Below are 22,908 nucleotides of genomic sequence, written 5' to 3' on the forward strand. Positions count from 1 at the left end.
ACTAGAGTAAGCATATTTGTTTTGGGATGACTTTTTCTAATACTTGTTCTAAAATTTGGCCAAAAAGATTAGAGGAGTCTGTGAACCCTTGAGGCAAGACTGTCCATCGATATTGTTGTTTCTGCCCTGAATGGGGATCCTCCCACTCAAAAACAAATATATCATGGCCATCTTCAGCCAGGGGACATGCCCAATAAGCATCCTTTAAATCTATTACAGTAAATCATTGATGATTATATGGAATCTTACTGAGAATGGTGTAAGGATTGGGGACAACAGGGTGGGTAGTCTGGACTATTTGGTTAATAGCTCTAAGGTCCTGTATCACCCAGTATGACCCGTCTAATTTCTTGACTGGAAGTATTTGGGTATTACAAGGGGACATGCAGGGCTCAAGACACCCATCTTTAACAAGGCCTTCAATTATAGGTTTCAACTCTATCCTGCCCTCTAGTGGAATGGGTATTGCTTTCTCCTTACTACTTCTACAGGGGTTTTTAGCTTGATGTGGACTGGAGGGACTCAGAATTTCCCTCAGTTTCCCTCTTTGAACCAGACATTAGAATTAATATATTTTTCATCTGCAGTGGTGAGTAGGGAATAATCTTGGGCTGACTTGTAGGCCTATGCCTAACATTAAATCCCTCCCTAATAAGCTAGTCCCTGCTTCAGGGATTAACAAAAACTGAATATAAGCTGATCGATACTGGTATCTAACTTCTGTGTCCTCTAAAATTTTTGCTTTAAATCCTTCTCCTTTTACCCCAGAGACTAAAAGTTCTTCTGAAATACAGGCAATATTAAGCGGGGAGAAGCAAGCAGAGGAACAGGTGCTCCAGAGTTGATTAAAAAGGTGATAAGCTCATGTTTAGGTCTCACCTCTAAATTTATCAAGGGCTCCTGGTGACACTCAAGATAAAAGAGACAGAGCCCCTGGCCCCCCTGTTCTTCTTCAAAAGTCGTGAATGGAAAGGCTTCTTTCTCCTTTTTTAATTCGGGACATTCTCTCTTAAAGTGACCTTCTTTCTCCTTTTTTAATTTGGGACATTTTCTCTTAAGGTGATCTGTTCTTCTACATTTGTAGCACCTATCTTGCCCTTCCTCCCTCTTATTTCTGGGATTATTCAAATTTGCTCCTCCATACCCTATGGAGGACTTCGTAAATGAGGGCCTGGGTCCTCTAGATGGAGGCTTAGGCCCTCTAAAGGAGGGTTTGAACCCTTTATAGTTTCTGGCCCCCTGGAAGCTCTGCTTAGTACATGGGTGTGGAGCCATCTGTTGGAAGGTGGACAACGTAAGTTCTGTCTTTTGTTTCTGTTTTTCTTCATCCCTCCTAAAATATACCTTCTGAGCTTCCCTGAGAAGTTCACTTAGGAGACAGTCTTCCCAATTCTTTATTTTTTGTAATTTCTTTGAAACATCTGGCCAACTTTTAGTGACAAATTGGAATTTCTCAACATTCCTTGACCAAGGGGGTCTTCTAAATTGAGGCCTGCATATTGACTCATTTGCTCCTTCAGCCTGTCTAGGAATCTCATGGGTCCTTCATCCTTTTCCAGTTGTATATCAAATGCCTTACAGAGATTTGGGGTTCAAGGTACTGATACTCAAATTCCTTTTACTATAATTTGCCTGCATGTTTTCTCACTGAGCAGGGTTGTTATTATTCTAACAGAGATCTCAGGAGGGAAATTTTTGGTACATGGTAGGAACGTTTTGACCAGGAGAGTGCTCACATTCCCAAGCTACCATAGCAGCCCTACAAATCATACTCCTTTCTTCTCCTAAAAAGAGGATGCCCAAGATAGACATTCACTCCACCCAAGTGTATAACTGAGGTCCTAAGAACTGATCAATTTGTTCTGCCACTCCGTAAGGGTCATCTAGTAGTGGCTTAAGCTCCTTTTTAAAATTCTGGACTTCTGAACTGGTTAAGGGAGCATTCGCAAAGCCAATGGCTCTCCTTCCTTGCAGTATCTCCCTTAAAGGGAAAAGGGCAGGGGCTGACTCTTTAACTGTAGAGGGAAAAGGGAAATTTTGGATATGCTTTTTATATTGCTCTATTGCACAATGGAGTCCCCTTGGATGGGGGGTTCCTTAGGCTGGTAGGGGGAGATGCTTGGGATGATAATTCCCAAGAGTCAGGATGGTAAGGAGGAGAAATAACATGGGACAGTGAAGGATCTGGAAAGGATCTGGAGTGGCAGTGGCAACCTAGGGAGAGGTATTGGGGACAATGAGTGGAGTGAGATGGTCTAGGGGATCCCATGTGCTGGAGGAGTCTTTAGACATGGGAACTGGCTCCTTAGACTTTTCGTTTTGAGGTGCCAGATTAGGTTCTTCCCTGTTTTTTTTTTTTGTTTTTTTTTTTAAGGGAAAAAGGAGGACACGTCCTTGCCTCCAGCAAAGGTCATAGTCCAGTTCTCCTTGAGAAACTGGATTTCTATCATTAATATATTGAATTAGAAGTTGACAAATTACATCCTCATTCAACCCAAACTTTGGCCAGAAGATTGACAGTTTGAGGATGGGTCCCTGAGTCCAAATAAAACGGCAATATTTTATCATTTGTTGCTTTTTCTTACATTTAGTCCTTTCATTATCCTTCCAGTATTTAAACATGAGACCCAGAGGATATCAAGGAGATTATCCTTGTTACCATCTTTAGCCTTCTTGCTCTCTGTCTTCCTTGTGCTATTTCCCATATTTGGTCCTAGTTAGGTTCAATCTATCATATCAGAAATGTTTTGCCTATCCTTCTTCAGAGGCTTACTGGGGCTATCAGGCTCAATTTCTCATATTAGAAATATCTTTCTCTAGAGGCTTGCTAGGGCTATCAGACTCAATTTCTCATATGAGAAATGCCTTTCCTATTCTTTAGCTCCACCCACTGGAGGCTCCTTGCACCCTTCTGGTGCTTCATCCACTCTGGCTTCTCCCCCGGAGGAGATCTAGGTACCTCCTGGCATTGGCATGCCAGTATAATCCCCATGGCAGCATCCACCCTAAGCTGTATGAGGTGACCATGGAACTGCAGATAGGACCCACTCACTCTGCACACCAGTATTGCTTAGTACCATTCACACAAGCAGCACCACAGTCAGTAGTCCTTGTGATTATTCACACACACATTCAACCTCCAGAATATCCTGGCCACCAAGGAAATACTTTGACACCATTATGATGTCAGTCTGTGCACAGAGTTTCTTACCTTAGTCTGTGCACAGAGTTATCTGGTGGCTGCAGTATACAGGGATCCCTTCCCTCAGGTCACTGGCCAATTTCTTTCCATGTTGCTGAGAATCCAAGTTTATTCATCACACTGGGTGGGTCCCCAGTCTCTCACCCTGAGGCCACTGCAACAAGGCAGTGAGACACGTCTCCTCACAAGAGGCGACTGGACACCTGTTCTCTGGGGGAGAATGGGCTCCCATATGGGCCACCAAATTGTAAGAAGCAAGTATTTTGGTGCTGCAAAAGAAATAGCACTTGAACATAAATTTTCTCAGCAAGGCAATTTTTACTTCTATAGAAGGGAGCATCTCATGGATGAAGAAGAGAGCACACCTGAACCAGGAAGGGGAAGTGGTTCTTATCCCTGACACAGGTAGCTCCTACTGCTGTGCTGTTCTTCTGTTGGTTGGGGTTGGACTACACAGTCTAAGCTAATTCCAACTGGCTATTTTAAAGAGATCAGGGGTATGAGCCAGAGTGGCAGGGTGAGCAGTTTCAGTGGGAAAGACAGTTGCAGAACACATGACTAAAGGTGACTCAAGTTAGATCAAGTGACCAGGGATGACTCAGGACAGAGCAGGTGACCAGGGGAACAGATATGAACTACTGATTAGGGCTGGTGGGCAAGTTGTTTACTGAAACTAGGGGCAAGGAGACGAAGAGAATGAGGAAGTTAAACTTTAAAATGGAGAACAAACTGAACATACTGGCATACTGATTCTTTGAAGAGAAATTTGGAACTCACAGTATTCAACAATTGTTTGTTTATTTGAAGTCCTTATACCTTTTTCATATAGGTGTTTATTGCTATAAACTTCCTTTTTAGTACTACTTCTGCTGTATCCCATATATTTTTGTATAATATAATCCTATTTTGTTACAATAAAATTTTTAGCTTCTTCTTAATTTCTTCACTGGTCTGTTGTTCATTCAGGAGCATGTTGTTTAATTTTCATATGTTTGTGTAGTTTCCAAGGCTCCTCTTATTGTTGATTTCAAGTTTTATTCCATTCGGATCAGAAAAGATATCTGATATGATTTCTACTTTTTTGAATTTGTTGAGATTTGCTTTGTGGATGAAGATATAGACTATTTTGGAGAATGTTACATGTGCTCATGTAAAGAATGTGTATTTTGTAGCAGTTGGGCAAAATAGTCTATAAATGTCAGTTAGGTGTTTTGGGTCTAGTGTATAGTTAAATGTTTCTTTGTTGATTTTCTTTTTTTATTTGAAGATATTTATGCAGAGCTAAACAAGAGTGATCATGGCCATGGCACAGCCCTCAGGAGGTCGTAAGAACATGTGTCCGAGCTGGTCGGGGCACAGCTTGGTTTTATACATATTCGGGAGACATGTGACTTCAAGCTAATACATCTAAGAAATATGCTGGTTCAGTTCAGAAAAGTGGGACAACTTGAAGGGTGGAGGGGGTTCTTCCAGCTTATAGGCAGATGTAAAAATTTTCTCGTTAACAAGTGGTTGAGTTTATCTAAAGACCTGGGATCAATTGAAAGAAATGTCCAGGTTAAGATAAGGTGTTGTAGAAACCAAAGTTTAATTATGCAGATGAGGCTTCCAGGTAGCAGGCTTCAGAGAGAATATATTGTAAATGCTTCTTATCAGACTTAAAGATCTGTGTCAACATTAATGCTGGAGAGGTATAATGTTTGACTCCCACTTGCCATCATGGCCTGAAACAGTTTCTCAGAGAAACTTTTTTTTTGAGATGGAGTTTTGCTATTGTTGCCCAGCCTACTGCAATCTCCACCTTCTGGGTTCAAGTGATTCTCCTCTCAGCCTCTGAAGTAGCTGGGCGTACAGGCATGTGCCACCACATCTGGCTAATTTTGTATTTTTAGTAGAGATGGGATTTCTCCACATTGGTCAGGCTGGTCTGGAACTTCCAACCTCAAGTGGTCCCACGCCCTGACCTGCCAACGTGTTGTGATTACAGACATGAGCCACCACGCCCTGCCTCTCAGGTTAAATTTTAAAGAGCACCGTTGCCAAGGAGAAAATCCATTCAGATGGTTGGGGGTGCTTAGAATTTAATCTTTGGTTTAAATTTTCCCCCTTCTGGCCAAGATTTACCAGAGGCAACAATAAAGGCCATCAAATATTTATTCTGTTCCAGGATAGCATGGCAGCCTGCCCCAGGTTCATCTTATCCCTCAGTGTGACTCCTGATGGACAAGGGTCTTAAGAGTCAAAAGACTTATAACCAATAATTATTCCAGGCCAGATAGGAATGGATGTGGATAGGCATTCATTACCTCTTAAAATTATTATTTTAAGTAAAAAGCCAACAAACAAAAACCAAAAGGCAAAGTTACAAAACTAATTTATTTTTAACTTCTATGTGTTGCGCTACTGTGAGCTTGGTTTTAATTACTGACTCATAACAGCTTGCTATACAAAACATAAGTATACAAAAATTACCCAGGCATTGTGGTGCATGCCTGTAATCCCAGCTATTTCAGAAGACTTGAGGCATGAGACTCGCTTGAACCCGAGAGGCAGAGGTTTCAGTGAGCCAAGATCAGCCACTGCACTCCAGTCTGGGCAACAGGGGTAGGCTCTGTCTTAAAACAAAAACCAAACAAAATAAGCATTGTTCTGAAAAAAAAAAAATCAGATCAATAGATGGATGGATGGATAGATAGATAGATAGATAGGTGATAGATAGATAGATAGATAGATAGATAGATAGATCTCAGCAAACTCATAACTGGGAGCATTATACCCAGGAGGCTTTGTTATAAGCTATCTTTATCTTATCAATAAATATTTTCATTTAATTCTACAGGAAGCAAAAAATTCTTTATGATTGGGGAAGATGCAAAAGTGACACATAATAGCTTAGGTTTGTTTTACTAGATTTGTTTAGGCATTTTTGTATCCTATCTTACCTTGATCTAACTCTATCTCTCCTTAGATTCTCATGCACCCACCTCTTCTATGGCAGTTCCTGGGCCTAGAGGGAGAGTGCTTGTATAGTTTCAGGAGCAGAGCATTTGCAGAGGAAAACAGAGCTGGGCCAGTGGGATGCCAAATGAGGGAGATTAGCATCTCTGGTCTTCAGAATATCATAATTTTGGTTTCCTTGGAAGTAAAGCAATAAGAGATAAATAACATTTATATTTTGACAATCAAAAAAGTATTTGTATGTTAGAATATAAAAAGCAACCTATTCTATTAGGGTACCATCTAAAAATATGAAGAAAAATTATAAACTGGTACCCTCTACGGTATTATTGTAGCCAAGAAATAATGATTCAATCTGCACTCAAAATAAACAAAATTAGGGCTGAAACCTATTATCAAGTGTTACACTTTTCCTTTAAAACAAGTTCTCTTTCTCTAGCCTTCCTTTTCTATTAAAGACAAATTATAGTAAGACCAATTTGTGTGAAAAACAAGTTTTAGGCTTATTATACTTGGCCTTATTGTTTGCTTAAAATGCAGCAATAATTAATGGGCTATATAGGTTTCTTTTAAGTTAGGTTTGCTGGAACTTTACCTAAAAATATTCTGTTAGTTGAAATCTTGATAAAGGAACCAGTGTCTCTGATTGCTCTATTTAAAAGACTCTTACTGAATGCAAATAACTATATGATGTATGCAAATAACTATATTGTCATAAAATCACAATTTGAATTTTGGAGAACTCAGAGAGAAAGGTAAATTTGCTTACAAAAACGTATTTCACCCAAACAACTCAAAGGAAAAAGATTTTCTTGACCCTTCTTTAACCAGAACAACAGCTTTCAAACAAGTGTTTGTTTACCTTGGAAATGCCATTCACAAGCCAAACGGCTCATGGGAGCTATCAGGCATTGTAGAATCTAGCAGCTCCTCACACAGTTAGAAAGTATCCTAGGAAGGAAAGAGGCTTCCTGTTTATGAGTAGCTCCTCGTTGTATTTCCAGTAGCAAGATCCTATGTAAACCACTTTTCTTTTCTTTTTTTTTTTTTTTTTTAGACAGAGTCTCGCTCCATCACCGGGCGCCAGGCTGGAGTGCAGTGGCACCACCTCGGCTCACTGCAACCTCCGCCCCTCGGGTTCAAGCAATTCTCCTGCCTCAGTCTCCCGAGTAGCTGGGACTACAGGTGCATGCCACCACGCCCTAATTTTTTTTTTGTATTTTTAGTAGAGACGGTGTTTCACCATGTTGGACAGGATGGTCTCCATCTCTTGACCTCATGATCCGCCCACCTTGGCCTCCCAAAGTGCTGGGATTATAGACGTGAGCCACCGTGCCCGGCCACCACTTTTATTTTCTCATAGAACTCTTTGGGGCACAATTATCTCTTTTAGCATAGGGATAGCTTCAGTTAACATTCTATAGCAGGGCAGTAAATGCCCCTCAAGTGGAAATTTTCTAGTCCAGTCTTTATCACTGGGAAGTACTAGTCATAATTTTTTGCCCTCAGCCCCAGTAAATGCTCTACAAAGGGGTATGAAGCAGAGCTTCATACTCCAGCTTCTACCCTATACTTTGTGAGCCCAGGTGATCTTACTACTTTCCATTTAGCATGTGTGATGTTAACATTTCTCAAAAGAGCACATTTACATGCCTTTGGTTTTATAGTACTAGATAGGGGAAACAGCACTGTTAGATACAATACCCATTATCATAAAACATTTAGGTAAAGAGGTTATGACCAGCATACATAAAGCCTGTTTAAACATCTTAAATTTCATAATTTTTTAACCTGCACATTTTTATGTTCTAGTTGTTGGAAATTATTTCTTTTCCCTAGGCCATTTTACCTTTTCTGGTGAAAAAGGGTTTGAGTTCCCAGCAGGGAGTTGCATTTGTAATACCCATGAGGGATAGCTAATTTGATAAAGATTCTGAAAGGCCCATGTAAAAGGGGCCCTTTTCACTTCAAATTTACCATTACCTGGATAATAGGTTTATTTAGTTGGAGGATGTCCTGGTTATTATAAAGCCAGTCCCACAAGGCTCGCATATGAAGCATATTAACTACTTCATCTGGGGTGCTCCACTTGGTTTAGTACAGGGAGAATTAGGCAGTTTCCTTCTCAGGGCAAACAGACCTCAGAGTGACATTTATCTGCTCCACTAGGCTGATTGTTCTCTCAGGAATAACCTCCTGTGCATTTGGATCACATATACTCATCAGTGATTGTTCAACAGTAAGCTGTGGCGTCCTGCCTCAACCCAAACAAGCCCTTATATTCTGTAGAATTTAAATTAAGAAATTTCATTCTTAAAGTGGTTATTCTTATAATCCACTACATAGATATTTTGAGAAACATGGGCCAGGCATTGTGCCTCATGCCTGTAATCCCAGCACTTAGGGAGGCCAAGGTGGGCATCAGGAGTTCAAGATCGGCCTGGCCAATATGGTGAAACCCCATCTCTAATAAAAATACAAAAAGTTAGCTAAGCATGATGGTGGGCACCTGTAGTCCCAGGTACTTGGGAGGCTGAGAGCAGAACTGCTTGAACCCAGGAGATGGGGGCTGCAGTGAGCTGAGATCATGCCACTGCATGCCTATCTGGGCAACAGAGTGAGATTCTATCTCAGAAAACAAACAACAACAACAACAATGATGACAAAAGAAACTAATGATACCAATCTACAAAATAGAACAATTCCTTTACATTATATCCTCTTGCTGGTTATTTGGTTTTTCCCTTTCCCCATATTGACTACCTTCTTGGTAACCACAGGTCTCAGAGTTAACTTTTGTTGTCCTGACTTCATTGTTCTTTTTATACATTTAGTTTTATCTGTATAATTTTTCCTTCATTTTAAAGCAACTCAAATGGTTTAACTAGAAAATAACGCTATTTTCTTTTCTTAAGCAAAATAAACATCCTTGTGTTTTGTAAACTTCACCAAAAACATATTTTATGTTCCTATTATTTCAATGCTTAGGAAGTCAAATTCGCAGAGAAAAAAATGAAATAATTTAACATAACATGACTTTAAGATTTTTAATTACTGAACAGAGTTTTGAAATTAAATTTATCAAATTAATTGTATCAAATATTACCGGGGTTATGTGAATCAAAAGATATCTGAGGTGGCTTCTACCAGTTTAATAAGCACTTTCTTGGGTCCAAAGTGGCTCCCGCCGGAGGTCATGGCGCTCGCGAAGGCGAGGTCATCAGTTCAAGGCTAACCTGAGCAACCTCATAAGCTCAAACTGATTGGCAAAAAAAAAAAAAAAAAAAAAAAAAAAAGCACTTTCTTTTTTTAAGTTACTTGATTAGCTCTTACATGAAGTTTGATAGTGAAATATCATTTTCATGAAACATATAAAGATAGAGATACAAGCATGCAGAATTAATAGGAGGAAGGTTAACAAAATAATTTTTTTGCCTGTTTTTAAATTTTTTTTCCCTTATTTTAGATTACGAATTTTAAAAAAATTACAGGAGCTAACAAAAGGTGAAGGAGAAAGTTATCAGCCAAGGCCTTTGTAAAAGAGAAGAAGCTGAACTTCTGAGATATCAATCTGAAGAATTTCAAAGAAGCAGATTTTAGATTATAGAATCTAAAAATTAAAAAACTTCTTGCATTAAGTCAATATTTCAATAAAATTTTGTTTTAACAAAATCTTTTAGTTCTGCATTCATGTTTTTTTTAATATCAAAGTTCAATTTCAGGAAACCTGTTATCATTTGCTTCAGTTAAAGCCAATGAATCACATAACATTTATGTAAGTTCCCTTTTTACTGACCTTATCATGACTTAGACCATTATAACATCCTTGAACTTTCTGGTTTGTCCTAAATAGTCCTTTTTCTTGAGCAACCCAATTACTTTATTTTGGAAAAAAATTCACTACACAAGATTTTTTCTCATATAAAATCACTTTCCTTTTTTCTTTTTTAACTAAAAATACCTCTTGTTTTTAGTTTTTTTGCTTTTGAGATAGAGTCTCACTGTGTTGTTTAGGCTGGAGTGCAGTGGCCAGTCTTGGCTCACTGCAACCTCTGCCTCCCAGGTTCAAGTTCTCCTGTTTCAGCCTACCAAGTACCTGGGATTACAGGCACCCCCCCAACCCCCCCCACCAGCACACCCAACTAATTTTTGTATTTTTAGTAAAGATGAACCTCCAAAAACCAGCCAGGCTGGTTTCAAACTCCTGACTTCAAGTGATCCCCCCCACCTTGGCCTCCCAAACTGCTAGGATTAGGCGTGAGCCACCATGCCTGGGCTGTGGTTTTTCTTGAGAAAGAGTCTCACTCTGTCATCCAGGCTGGAGTGCAGTGGCACAATCTTGGCTCACTACAACCTCTGCCTCCTGAGTAGCTAGGATTATAGATGTGCACCACCACACCTGGCTAATTCTTGTATCAATATTTTTAGTAGAGACAGGGTTTCACTGTGTTGCCCAGGCTGGTCTCCAACTCCTGGCCTCAAGCAATCTGCCCATTTTGGCCTCCCAAATGCTGGCATTACAGGCATAAGCCACTGTGCCTGACCAAAAAAATACAAATTTATATCTATAACTTTTTTTACATCTCTTATTTCCTGCTTCCTTTTACCTTGTTTTATATAACATTGAAATAGGTGTCAAATTAGCCAAAGATATTTAACTTTTAATAAGAACATTAAAAAAAGTTGTCCAATTTTTAAATTGGAAAATTACCCAGTCACTTAATATCTATTAGTAACCTTAGATCCTAAATTATATGACAAGTTTGTTTACAATAATTTGCTCCTCCTTTGCATTTACTTGATTAATTTATTTTATAGTTTACCTAGATTCTTTACAAAAACTGTGAGTCATTACTTACAGTAATTCCCTGTTAACCAATGTAAACTATGAATTTCAGGTGTTAAGTAAGGATACTTATGGTTAAATATAATGTAACTTTTATCAATAACTCAGGATTTAGCTGTCTTCATTAAACCAACAATATTACATGTCTTATTTATCAAAAATTATGCAAGCAAAGATCATTCTGTTTGCGGCTGGGTTTATAGTTTTATAACCTTTATGGCAAATAATATAGTGTTTTGCAGGAATAAGCACAAAACCACTTGATCAATAAGTGCAAACAAAAATGCTAACAATTCTTAAGACATTTCTAATATTATTTTATCAACAACTTTAAAGCCAGCTTATTGATTAAAAATTTTACTTAAGTTGCATGAACTTGAAAAAGCATTTGACTAGTGTTCTTTTTTTATAAAGTATTTAATTGCTTTTATTTTTCTTTAAGCCAATTAATTACAGCTCTTTTATATATTTTTAGTAGTGAAACATTGTATACACAACATATAACAACATAGATGTATTAGGCACACAGATAGAAGCATATCTTATAGATTTTGTAAGACCTCTTCCCCCGCACCCCACTGTCTTAGAGTTTCAAATTCTTGATAACCAGTTTCATTACCCTAGGCAGTTATCAGCTAAATAGTCCCAAATTTGCATATCAAAGGAAGCAACTCTTAGGTGAAAAATCAGATAGTGAAATTTATCTCAAAATACAGAGAGAAAGTGTGGTGTGCTAGAGGAAAATTAAAATGGACTTAATTATTAATTATATATAAAATTATATAATTGATCACAAGATTGTATAAGGAGACCAATTTTATTTATATAAGTACTTTTTATTTTAGTCTCCATCATTTAACTGGACCTCAGCTTTGGGCAGAGTCCATACTGTATCTGGGTCTCCAAAAAGAATTACTCTGAGGCTAGACCATGCTTTTATAGCGCACTTTCTTTTTTACAGAGACATTTTTCTAAATGTCTAAAGTACACTCTTTCTTATTTTAAAGAGCCAAGAGTAGCTTCTGTTTTAATAACTATTGTAATTGGAAAAACAAATCAGGCAACACAATGCAATACAAGTAAGCAGTCAAAGATGAGAGCAAACTTGTCTGTTTACTTTTTGGGTTTCATAAATAAAAAGTTTCTCCTCAAAAAGGAGTTTGATGCCTTCTCTGTCTTCTTTAAGAAAGCCCAAGTTGTCAAAAACTAAGAAAAACTTTATCAAGAAGAACAGGATCATAGGGAAAAAAAACAAAAAACAAAAAGTCCTTTTAAAAATACAAGCACGCACCACACACACACACACACACACACACACACACACACACACACAGAGATAGAGAGAGAGAGAGAGAGAGAGAGAGAAAGAGAGAGAGATCCTATAGCTTTTACTTCAGAACTCTAGTCATGAGATAATAAAACAAATTTATTGGCTTGCTAAAAAAAAAAAAAAAAAAAAGGAAAAAAAGCCAATGGTTAGATCCAAACAGTGGTTTTTATTTCAGTAGAAAAGTAACCACAGATTTAAAGCAGGTAGAAAAGAAAATAGGGAAAAAGAGAACTTAGGAACTCTATAGTTTTCAGGTTGCCCTTGGGGCTCTTTTTCCTTGATACAAATGTGCACAAAGACAATAAGATTTCCATTTTACACAAGCTCTATCAAGTAAGGGTGCCATAAAACCAACAGAGTGCCCAAAAGGGGGTCACTCTCTTTGTTGTTGTTGTTGTTGTTTTCCTTCTTAAAAGGAAGAACTGAGCTGTGATTTAGGGTCTTGGTGGAATGGGTCGAAGTATAGGCTGGTTACAGATGGGACTCCATAAAATCACAAGTGAATCATTGCCATCCTCTTGCATGTCTGTTTCTCTTTCAGGGGTCTAAGCACCTCCAGGAGGACCCAAAGTGGGAAGTGATTAGCTCCCTTATGTGCTTCCTGGATGAGGCTTTTAAACTAATTTTGTTGAGTGTTCTTTGCAGGGCTGCTATACCGCACAGGGGGTTCAACCCCACAGACACTCCCACGAGGCCTCTGGTTGCCCAGAGGCACCTTTCAGCTGGGAGGAGCAAAATGACCTGAGAAAACTCAGTCTCTCATTCGTCTATGAAAACAACAGTTCAGTTCCTCATGCAAATGTACACAGACAAGGCAAAAAGAAATTAATTTTGGAGAAAAGCAATGGAGAAGATCCTTTAGAACACACTTTTGAAATAAAATAGGATCTGCAAACCACAACTTCCTAGGAAGGAAAAAAAAAAAAAAAACCAGCTCAGAATAAATCAAGGACCATCAACCAAAAGGAGGTCACAGGCTCAGTAGGACTTACCAGTTCCACTGAATGAGAAGCTTGAAGTTGGGGAGGTTTTCAATGGGCCTTGGCTGGTACCTTAGCTCCAACTTTGGATAATTCCTTTGGGGTCCTGAGCCTTCTCTGAATCAACACACGGTTGGGTGCCAAGTTATTGTTGACCAAAAGAGTCAAACCCTGTAAAATATTTGAAGAGATTTATTCTGAGCCAAATATGAGTGACCATGGCCCATGAGTCAGCCCTAAGGAGATTCTGAGAATATGTGCCTCTCTTTGTTGATTTTCTATCTGAATGATCCATCCATTAGTGAGAGTTGGGTGTTAAGTCCTCTACTCTTACTGTATTGTGGTGTATCTCCCCCTTTAAATGTATTAATATTTGCTTTACATACTTGAGAGCTCTGGTGTTGGGTTTTGTTTTTTTATCCATTCAGCCACTGTCTGCCTTTTTGTTTGAATCCATTTACATTCAATGCTATTATTGATAAGTAAGAACTTATTACATATTTTCTAGCTTCTTTTCATGTTGCTTTTTGTAATTCCTCTTTTCCTTTCTTTCTTTCTTACAGCCTTCCTTTTTCTTAAGAGAAAAAAGAAAGAAAAGAATAAAAAGAGAAAGAAAGAAAAAAAGAAGAAAAGAAAGAAAGAGGAATAGAAAGAGGGAGAGAGAACAAGAATCTTGCTCTATTGCTCAGGCTAGAATGCAGTCTAAAGATGGGTATTAGAAACCTCTTTTATGCCAATAAATGTGCTTAACAATGAAGACAGGAAGGAATAAAGGAGGAAAATAACAAACAAGTGGCCAACCAATATTTCATTTAAACCTGTGAAATGCTATGCAATTGCTGAGGAGTGATTTACTTCCAATTTTGTGGTCACTTTTAGAATAGGTATGCTGTGATACTGAGAAAAATGTATGTTTTGTGGATTTGAGGTGGAGAGTCCTGTAAATGTTCATTAAGTTTACTTATTTCAGGTCTGAGTTCAAGTCCTGGATATCCTTGTTAATTTTTGTCTCGTTGATCTGTCTAATATTGACAATGTAGTGTTAAAAGTCTCCTACTATCATGATGTGAGAGTCTAAGTCTCTTTGTAAGTTATTAAGAACTTGCCTTATGTATCTGGGTCCTCCTATATTGTGTATATATATATTTAGGATCATTAGCTCTTCTTGTCGCATTGATCCTTTTACCATTATGTAATATCCTTCTTTGTCTCTTTTGGTCTTTGTGGCTTTAAAGTCTATTTTATCAGAGACGAGAATTGCAACCCCTACTTTTTTTTTTCCTCTCTCCATTTGGTTGGTATTCTCTCTCCCTTTGTTTTGAGTCTTTGTGTATCCTTGCATGTGAGATGGGTCTGGTTGCAGCATACCGATGGGTTTGGGCTTTTTATCCAATTTGCCTATCTGTGTCTTTTGATTGGAGCATTTAGTCCATTTAAATTTGGGATTGATATTGATATATATGAGTTTAATACTGCCATTTAATGCTGGCTGGCTGTTTTGCCCATTAGTTGATGTAAATTCTTCAATATGGTGATGCTCTTTACCTTTTGGTATGTTTATGGAATGGCTGATACTGGTTGTTCCTTTCTATGTGTAATGCTTCTTTCAGAAGCTCTTGTAAAGCAGGCCTGGTGGTGATGAAACCTCTGAGTACTTGCTTGTTCGCAAAAATTTTATTTTTCCTTCACTTATGAAGCTTAGTTTGGCTGGATATGAAATTCTGGGTTAAAAGTTCTTTTCTTTAAGGATGTTGAATATTGGCTCCCACTCTCTTCTGGCTTGTAGGGTTTCTGCTGAGAGATCTGCTGTGAGTCTGATAGGCTTCCCTTTGTGGGTAACCTGACCTTTTTCTCTGGCTCCCCTTAACATTTTCTGCTTCATTTCAACCCTGGTGAATTTAACAATTATGTGCCTTGGGGTTGCTCTTCTTGAGGAATATCTTTGTTGTGTTCTCTGTATTACCTGGAGTTGAGTATTGTCCTGGCTTGCTAGGTTGCAAAAGTTTTCCTGGATAATATCCTGAAGAATATTTTCCAGCTTGGATTCATTCTCTTCGTCACATTCAGGTACACCTATCAAATGTAGATTAAGTCTTTTCACATAGTTCCATATTTCTTGGAGACTTTGCTCATTCCTTTTTAGCCTTTTTTCTCTAACCTTGTCTTCTCGTTTTATTTCATTAAGTTAAGTTGGTCTTCGACCTCTTATATCCTTTCTTCTGCTTGATCAATTTGACTGTTAAAACTTGTGCATAGTTTGTGAAGCTCTTGTATTGTGTTTTTCAGCTCTATTAATTCACTTATATTCCTCTCTAAACTGTCTATTCTCATTACCATTTCGTCAAACCTTTTTTCAAGGTTCTTAGTTTCTTTGCATTGGGTTAGAACATGTTCTTTTAGCTCACAGATGTTTCTTATTATCCACCTTCTGAAGCCTGATTCTGTTAATTCATCACACTGATTCTCCATGAGGCCTTGTTCCATTGCTGATGAGGAACTGCAATCCCCTGTAGGAGGAGAGACATTTGATTTCGTGTATTTTCAGCCTTTATGCACTGGTTTCTTCCCATCTTTGTGGATTTACCCATCTGTCGTCTTTGTAATTGCTGACTTTCAGATTGGGTCTCTGAGTGGATGTCCAGCTTGTTGGTGATGAAGTTTTTTCTGTTTCTTAGTTTTCCTTTGGCAGATGCCCCTCCCCCACAGGGCTGGACCTTCCCGGGTTCAGCTGTGCTTGCTGTGAAACTCTCATCTTCAGCGCTTCCAACTGCTGTTTTTTTGTGGGGGCACTGCGCCGGCTGAAACAGCGGTGCTGAGATTCGTGGCATTCTTCTGCCAAGGAAGCTCCCAGTCTGGCTCCCCACTTCAGTACCCCTTTCAATCAGCTGAACGGGCAACTCTGCTTTCCTGGAGCTCCAAATGCCAACTAAAAAAGCACCCAGTCCTGCACACTCCACACTAAGAACCGCCGTGCTGGGGCACCGGCAAAACAGCTGCACAGGCCAAAAGAATTGCGCTGATGACCCATGGGGCTCCTCCGCTGGGAACCTCCAGGTCTGTGGGAAACAAAAACTTTTCTGGAAGTGTGGCGTCCACTCACTCTCCGCACTTTCACTGGGAGCTACAATCCTGAGCTGCTCCTAATCAGCCATCTTGGATCTCTCCCTACAGCCTTCTTTTTACTTCCTTTGTGAAAATGATATGGGTAGTATTTTTTAATTTGTCTCTTTTTATTTTTAGTGACTGTATTATAAGATTTGTATAGTGGTTACCATAAGGGTTAGAAAAAATCTTATGAATGTAACAAATTATTTCCAAAAGATGACAACTTATCTCAGGTCTCAAAGAATAGAAACAAAGTAACAAAGAAAAAAATTGAAAACCCTCTACACTTTAACCACATCCATCCTACATTTTGACTTTATATTGTCTCAATTTATGTATCTTTATATTGCCTATCTCTTAACAGGTTGTAGGCAATATTGTCTTTTGTAGATTTGTTGTGGGCTCCATATTAGAGTTATGAGTGAATTACATATCACAATTACAGTATTAGATTAGTCTGGATTAGTTCATGTACTTAATATTACCAGTGTGTTTTATACCTTCCTCTGTTTTCATTTTGCACATTAGTGGCTTTTTACTCATACTGAAGAACTCCCTTTAGCATTTCTTGTAAAATCTGTTGGTGGTGAATTCTTTCAGCTTTTGTTTGTCTGGGAGAGACTGAACCTTTCCATACCTGAAGGAGAGCTTTGCTAGATACAGTTTTCTTGGATGACAGTTTTTTTTTTCCCCTCTCTTTCAGTGCTTTGAAAATGTCCACCCACTCCTTCCTGGCCTGTATGGTTTCCATTGCAAAGTCTGTTGCCAGACAAGTTGGGACTCCTTTATATGCTATTTGTTCTTTTCTCTTGCTGCTTTTAGGATCCTCTCTTTGTCCTTGACCCTTGAGAGTTTGTTTATTATATGTCTTGGGGTTATCGTATTTTAGTCACATCTTTTTGGTGCTCTCTGACCTTTCTGTACCTGGATATTTATCTTCTTTTTGAGTTTTGCTTAAAGACTGATAGGGTCCTATAACTACTGCTAGAAGTAAAAGGCTTCATCATGGGGCAACAACAGGCACTTATGAAAAGTAGCATCTGAGGCAGTTTCAGAATTACTGGAAGCAATTTTGAAAAATCAAGATATTGCTTTACTTAAAGTGAATCCCAAGCAAGTGTGTTAAGCTCCTATTAGAACACTAACCTGGCTGGATACAAAAGTCTACTCAGCCTGAATATGACTCATTAGGGCTGTCTGGTTTTGTTTTTTGTGTTTTTTTTGAGACTGAGTCTTGCTCTGTCACCCAGGTTGGAGTACAGTGGTTTGATCTTGGCTCATTGCAACCTCTACCTGCCCTGTTCCAGCAATTCTCCTGCCTCAGCCTCCTGAGAAGCTGAAATTACAGGCATCCTCAATCACAACCAGCTAATTTTTGTATTTTTTAAATAGAGAGAGGGTTTCACCATGTTGGCCAGGCTAGTCTCAAACTCTTGACCTCAGGTGATCCACCCACCTCAACCTCCCAAGGTGCTGGTAATCTTTTTGTCTGGCAAAATTTTCTGATGTATACTACTGCTTAAAGTATTTGCATCTTTAACCAAAGCAGGTTCAGGATGCTCCAGAAAAAAATATGCCCTGATCCCTCAGAGTTCATTAAGAAGCTAACTGTTAAAAAAAGAATAAAGAAAAAAGAAACTACCTGTTAACATGACTTGCCTAGTCCTTTCCCTTCATAAGTATTTAACATAATTCTCAATGCTTTCTAAGCTGGTACACAAAGTACCTGTTACATTGGATCATATTCTGCTCCCTTGCTGATTAGGGAGGCATTTCATCTCTATAACTACCTGAAAATTTAAAGCAAGACCATGTATTACAAATAGATTTGTGTTTCTAGAGTGCAGCCCTCAAAGCCTTCCAGGTCTGAATTTACCCACTCTCCTATTCACTGTCCACAAATGATGGATCAACCAAATACCCAAAGAAGATTACCATGACCACATATCAAACAAATAATATGACTTAGTCATCCATCTCACAATGGAGAAATTTGACTATAAAAATTTTTATATATCCCTTCTAAAACAAATATGGATTTCAGTCCTTATGCTTTCCTTCATGCCTAGCACAACATTACCTTTGCTACAGGTAAGTTCCTGGAGGACATCCAAAACAATCCAAAGGAGCTATGCACATTGCTTGATACCAGTCTTCTGTGGTTTTCTTATCCACCAGGCCCTGAAGCATGTGAGTCTTCAGTTTCTATATCCAGCACTGTCCAAACCTTCTCACATGTAGGTTGCCAATGTCTATGTCTATAACCACCCTGGTCAAATTCTCTTGCCATCTTCCATTGTCTGCCTCCCTCAAAGAAATTCACCACGGCTTTCGCCCATGCTTCCATTGTATGATAAATTGAATGGTCATCTATCCTCTACCTCACTATCATCAACTTAACTCTTTTCATATGCTTTTTTCATATCAGTCCCCTCCCCTTCATTGCCTTCCAAACCGCAGTAAAAGGCTCAATAGAAGAGCCAATACTGGTCCAGAAGACTCCCTTATGTCCTTAAAACTTCTCTGAGCTCTCACTCTACTCCCTTGCTTTAACTGAAATCTGCCTGTTCCCTGAAGATATCACTGCCTCTAAGCCCCTCATAAGTTCATGTTTATTGACAGGTAAATTAGGGAGTTCTTGACAGATAGCTTCTATTTTCTTAGTAAAACAGTATATGAGATCATCTTCTAAAAGTGATCTAGGAGGTGGAAGGTCAGAGATTTGAGGAAAGTGTTATCCTTCATTTCCAATTAATCAGCAAGTTCTATTTACTCTTATTTCAAAATTTATCTTGAATCCAACCATTTCCAGCTATCTCCACCACTACCACAGTGGTCTGAGTCAGCATTATATCTTTCCTGGATCTATCAAATCAGCCTTCTGATTTGTCTTCTTGCATCCTTTCGGCCTACTCCACATAAGCAACAAGGATGATCTTTTCAACACACAAATCCTAGCACTATCCAGCTTAACTAACTTTAAGGGCATCCCACCTTTTTTTAGATAAAGGCAGAAATTCAAAGCAGTGACAAGATGGCCAATTAGATGAAGCCAGAAAAATCAAAATATAGAGTAAGCCCCTTACTCTCCCATCTAAAGAAATCAAAATATAGAGTAAGCCATCACTCTCTGAACAGATCTTTTGAGAGAAAACACTGAAAGTCAAGTGATAGATGATATGAACAATGAGGTTGAAGAGAGAGGAAGTTGGGATGCCTGCAAGGAGTCATCAAGGACGAGGATCAGTTTCTGGTCTGGAACAGGTGCTCAGGAAAGGGTGAGTGAAGGAACTCTGGGGCACCACACTACCTCCACAGGCCTCTGAGATCCTAGCTACAAGAAATCTGATTTCCCCCTAGACATTTGAATTGGCAAGGGAAACTCCTCGGAGACTAGATAGAGGCAGAGCTCAAACCTGCATAGAGCCCAGAATGTTTCACAGCTTATGGGGTAGCTGCAGCAAAACATGGCCACAGGCACCCATTCCCCGTTCTTTTCCATCTTGCTCTGAGTGATGGTAGCCACTGCTAACTGCCAGGCCAGAGAGAGGAGAACTCTTTTGCAAAGGATTGTGGTACATCTGATCCATGTGCTCCCTTGACTCTGACCCCTCCCAAGGCCATCTGCCAGACTGCTCCTGAAAGTGGGTACACACAGCACAGCCTCCTGAGTGCCCACCTGAGTGTTTTCCTGGCAGACTGTGAGCAGTTCAGTCCCCAAGCACAGCTGATGAATGACTTTGTCCATGGAGTCAGAGGACAAAGTCATAAGCCCAGTTTCAAATTTCCAGGGTTCAAGCACACTGCCCAGGATTGTCAAGCTAAGATCTGTAGCCAGAGCTTGAGCAGGAGAGAAGCCCTCACTACTAGGACAAAGAGAAAAGTGGGGCAAGGGTGCATGTGCTGATGTGGGAAGTAAGTGTTTCTCCCTTTACAAGACCAGTCTGGGAAAGGTGTTGCCTGTTGGCCAGCTCAGCTTCTGCCTGAGGGATCCCCATGATGCAGAACAGCTGAAACAGCTTAGCAATGTGGGCACAAAAGGCTTGGAACAAAACTAGCTGGTTTGGCTAGCTCCTGGGGCAGAAATTGGAGGAAGATCCAATTGGGAAAGTGATAGCTGGGCAGACTCAACAGTCACCTGCTGGGCTAAAAAGCCTGCTCCTTGGGGGTATACCAACTGCACACTTGTGACACCACAGCCCTGCCCCAGAATCCTCTGCCTTTGACCCAGTGCATCACCAGGCCACCCAAGACATACCCTACAATTCACTCCAATTTTGCCAAGCTCAGAGGACTAGAAGATCCCCTGGGAATTGCAGGTTTCCTGGTAACCTAACAAGTACTTCTCAACCTACAAAAAGACTTAGGTACACAATAATACTGGTAAACTCCAATACCCCACTGACTGCATTAGACAGATCCCTGAGGCAGAAAACTAACAAAAAAATTCAGGACTTAAATTTGACACTTGATCAATTGGATGTCTAAAGAATGCTCCACTTATGAATCACAGAATATACATTCTCATCAGGACATGAAACATACTCAGATCAACCATATGTCTGGCCATAAAGCAAGTCTCAATAAGTTTTTAAAAAATCAAAATCATAGCAACCATACTCTTAGAGCACAGTGGAATAAAAATGGAAATCAATACCAGAAATATCTATGAAAACCACACAATTACATGGAAACTAAACAAACTGTTCCTGAATGACTTTTAGGTAAACAATAAAATAAAGGCAGAAATCAAAAATTCTTTGAAATAAATAAAAACAGAAACACAATATGCCAAAATCTCTAGGATGTGGCAAAAACAGTGTTAAGAAGAAAGTTTATAGTGCTAGATGCCTACCTTTAGAAGTTAAAAAGATCTCAGTTGAACTTACAGTAAGTAAAAGAACAATTAATTCACACCAAAACTAGCAGAAGAAAAGAAATACCTAAAACCAGACCAGAATTGGATGAAATTGAGACCTCAAAATCCATACAAACAATATACGAAGTCAAATTTGTTTATTTGAAATGCTAAAGAAGATGAATGGATCACTAGCTAGATGAACAAACTAAAAGAGAGAAAATCTAAAGAAGTACAATAGAAATGACAAAGGTGACATTACAATTGATCCCAAACAAACACAAAAGATCCTCAGAGGCTGGGTGCAGTGTCTCATGCCTGTAATCCCAGCACTTTGGGAGGTTGAGGCAGGCAGATCACCTGAGGCCAGGAGATCAAGACCAATCTGGCCAACATGATGAAACCCCATCTCTAGTAAAAATATAAAAGTTAGCTGGACATGGTGGTGCATGCCTATAATCCTAGCTACTCAGAAGACTGAGACAGAAGAATTGCTTGAACCCAGGAAGTGGAGGTGGCAGTGAGCTGAGATTGTGCCACTGCTCTCTATCCTGGGCAACAGAGTGAGAATCTGACTCAAAAATTAAAAAAAAAAAATTTGTAAAACCCCTCAGAGACTACAATGAACAACTCTATTCACAAAAACTAGAAAACCTAGAGGAAATGGATAAATTCCTGGAAAAACATACAACTTACCAAGATTGAATCAGGAAGAAATTGATACCCTGAATAGATCAATAACAAGTTTCAAAATTGAATCAGTAATATATATATATTAAAAAAAACAGCCACCAACCAAAAAATGCCTTAGATAAAATAGATTCACAGCCAAATTCTACTAGATATACAAAGAAGAGCTGGTATCAATTCTATGAAAATAAAACCAAAAAATTGAAAAGGAGAAACTCCTCCCTAACTCATTCTATGGAGCTAGCATTATTCTAATATCAAAAGTTGGCAAGGAAACAATGGAAAAAGAAAGCTACCGGCCAATATTCCTCATATACACGGATGCAAAAATCCTCAACAAAAGACTAGCAAACCAAATCCAGCAGCACATGAAAAAGTTAACTCACTGTGATCAAGTAGGTTTCATTCCTGGGATGCAAAGCTGGTTCAACATACACAGATCAATAAATGTGACTGACCATATAAACAGAATTAAAAATTAAAACTATATGATCATCTCAATAGACATAGAAAAAGCCTTTCATAAAATCCAACATCCCTTCATGAAAAAAACCCTCAGCAAACTTGGAATAGAAGGACAACATCTCAAAATAATAAGAGCTGTCTATGACAACCCCACAGCCAATATCATGCTGAATCAGCAAAAGCTGGAAGCATTCTCCTTAAGAACTGGACAAGAATGGCAACTCTTACCACTCTATTCAACAGAGTAGTAGAAGTCCTAGCCAGAGCAGTCAGAATAGAGAAGGAAATAAAAGGCATCCAAACAGGAAAAGAAGAAGTCAAATTATCTCTCTTCACTGGCAATATGAATCTATATTTACAAAACCCAAAATATTCTACCAAAAGCCTCTTAGAACTGATAAAAAACATCAGTAACATTTGAGGAAACAAAATCAGTGGCATTTCTATACACCTATAGTATTAATGCTGACAGTC

At 39.0% G+C, this 22,908-nt stretch overlaps 1 long non-coding RNA gene across 2 annotated transcripts in view; it reads right to left on the bottom strand.

Moving 5' to 3' along the window:
• The window catches only part of LOC144581811 (uncharacterized), a 71,528-nt gene that overhangs the window by 27,492 nt on the left and 21,128 nt on the right, over window positions 1-22,908 (bottom strand). The window contains exons 2-4 of one of the 2 annotated variants that reach the window (XR_013533083.1): window positions 13,329-13,487; window positions 7,023-7,111; window positions 6,145-6,337 (exon numbers count right to left, since the gene is read on the bottom strand). This is a non-coding gene — a long non-coding RNA (uncharacterized LOC144581811). The remainder of the gene's footprint in view (window positions 1-6,144; window positions 6,338-7,022; window positions 7,112-13,328; window positions 13,488-22,908) is intronic. The other variant, XR_013533082.1, reaches the window with a different exon arrangement.

Source organism: Callithrix jacchus, chromosome 3, assembly GCF_049354715.1.
Source record: "Callithrix jacchus isolate 240 chromosome 3, calJac240_pri, whole genome shotgun sequence".
Classification (NCBI taxonomy): domain Eukaryota; kingdom Metazoa; phylum Chordata; class Mammalia; order Primates; family Cebidae; genus Callithrix; species Callithrix jacchus.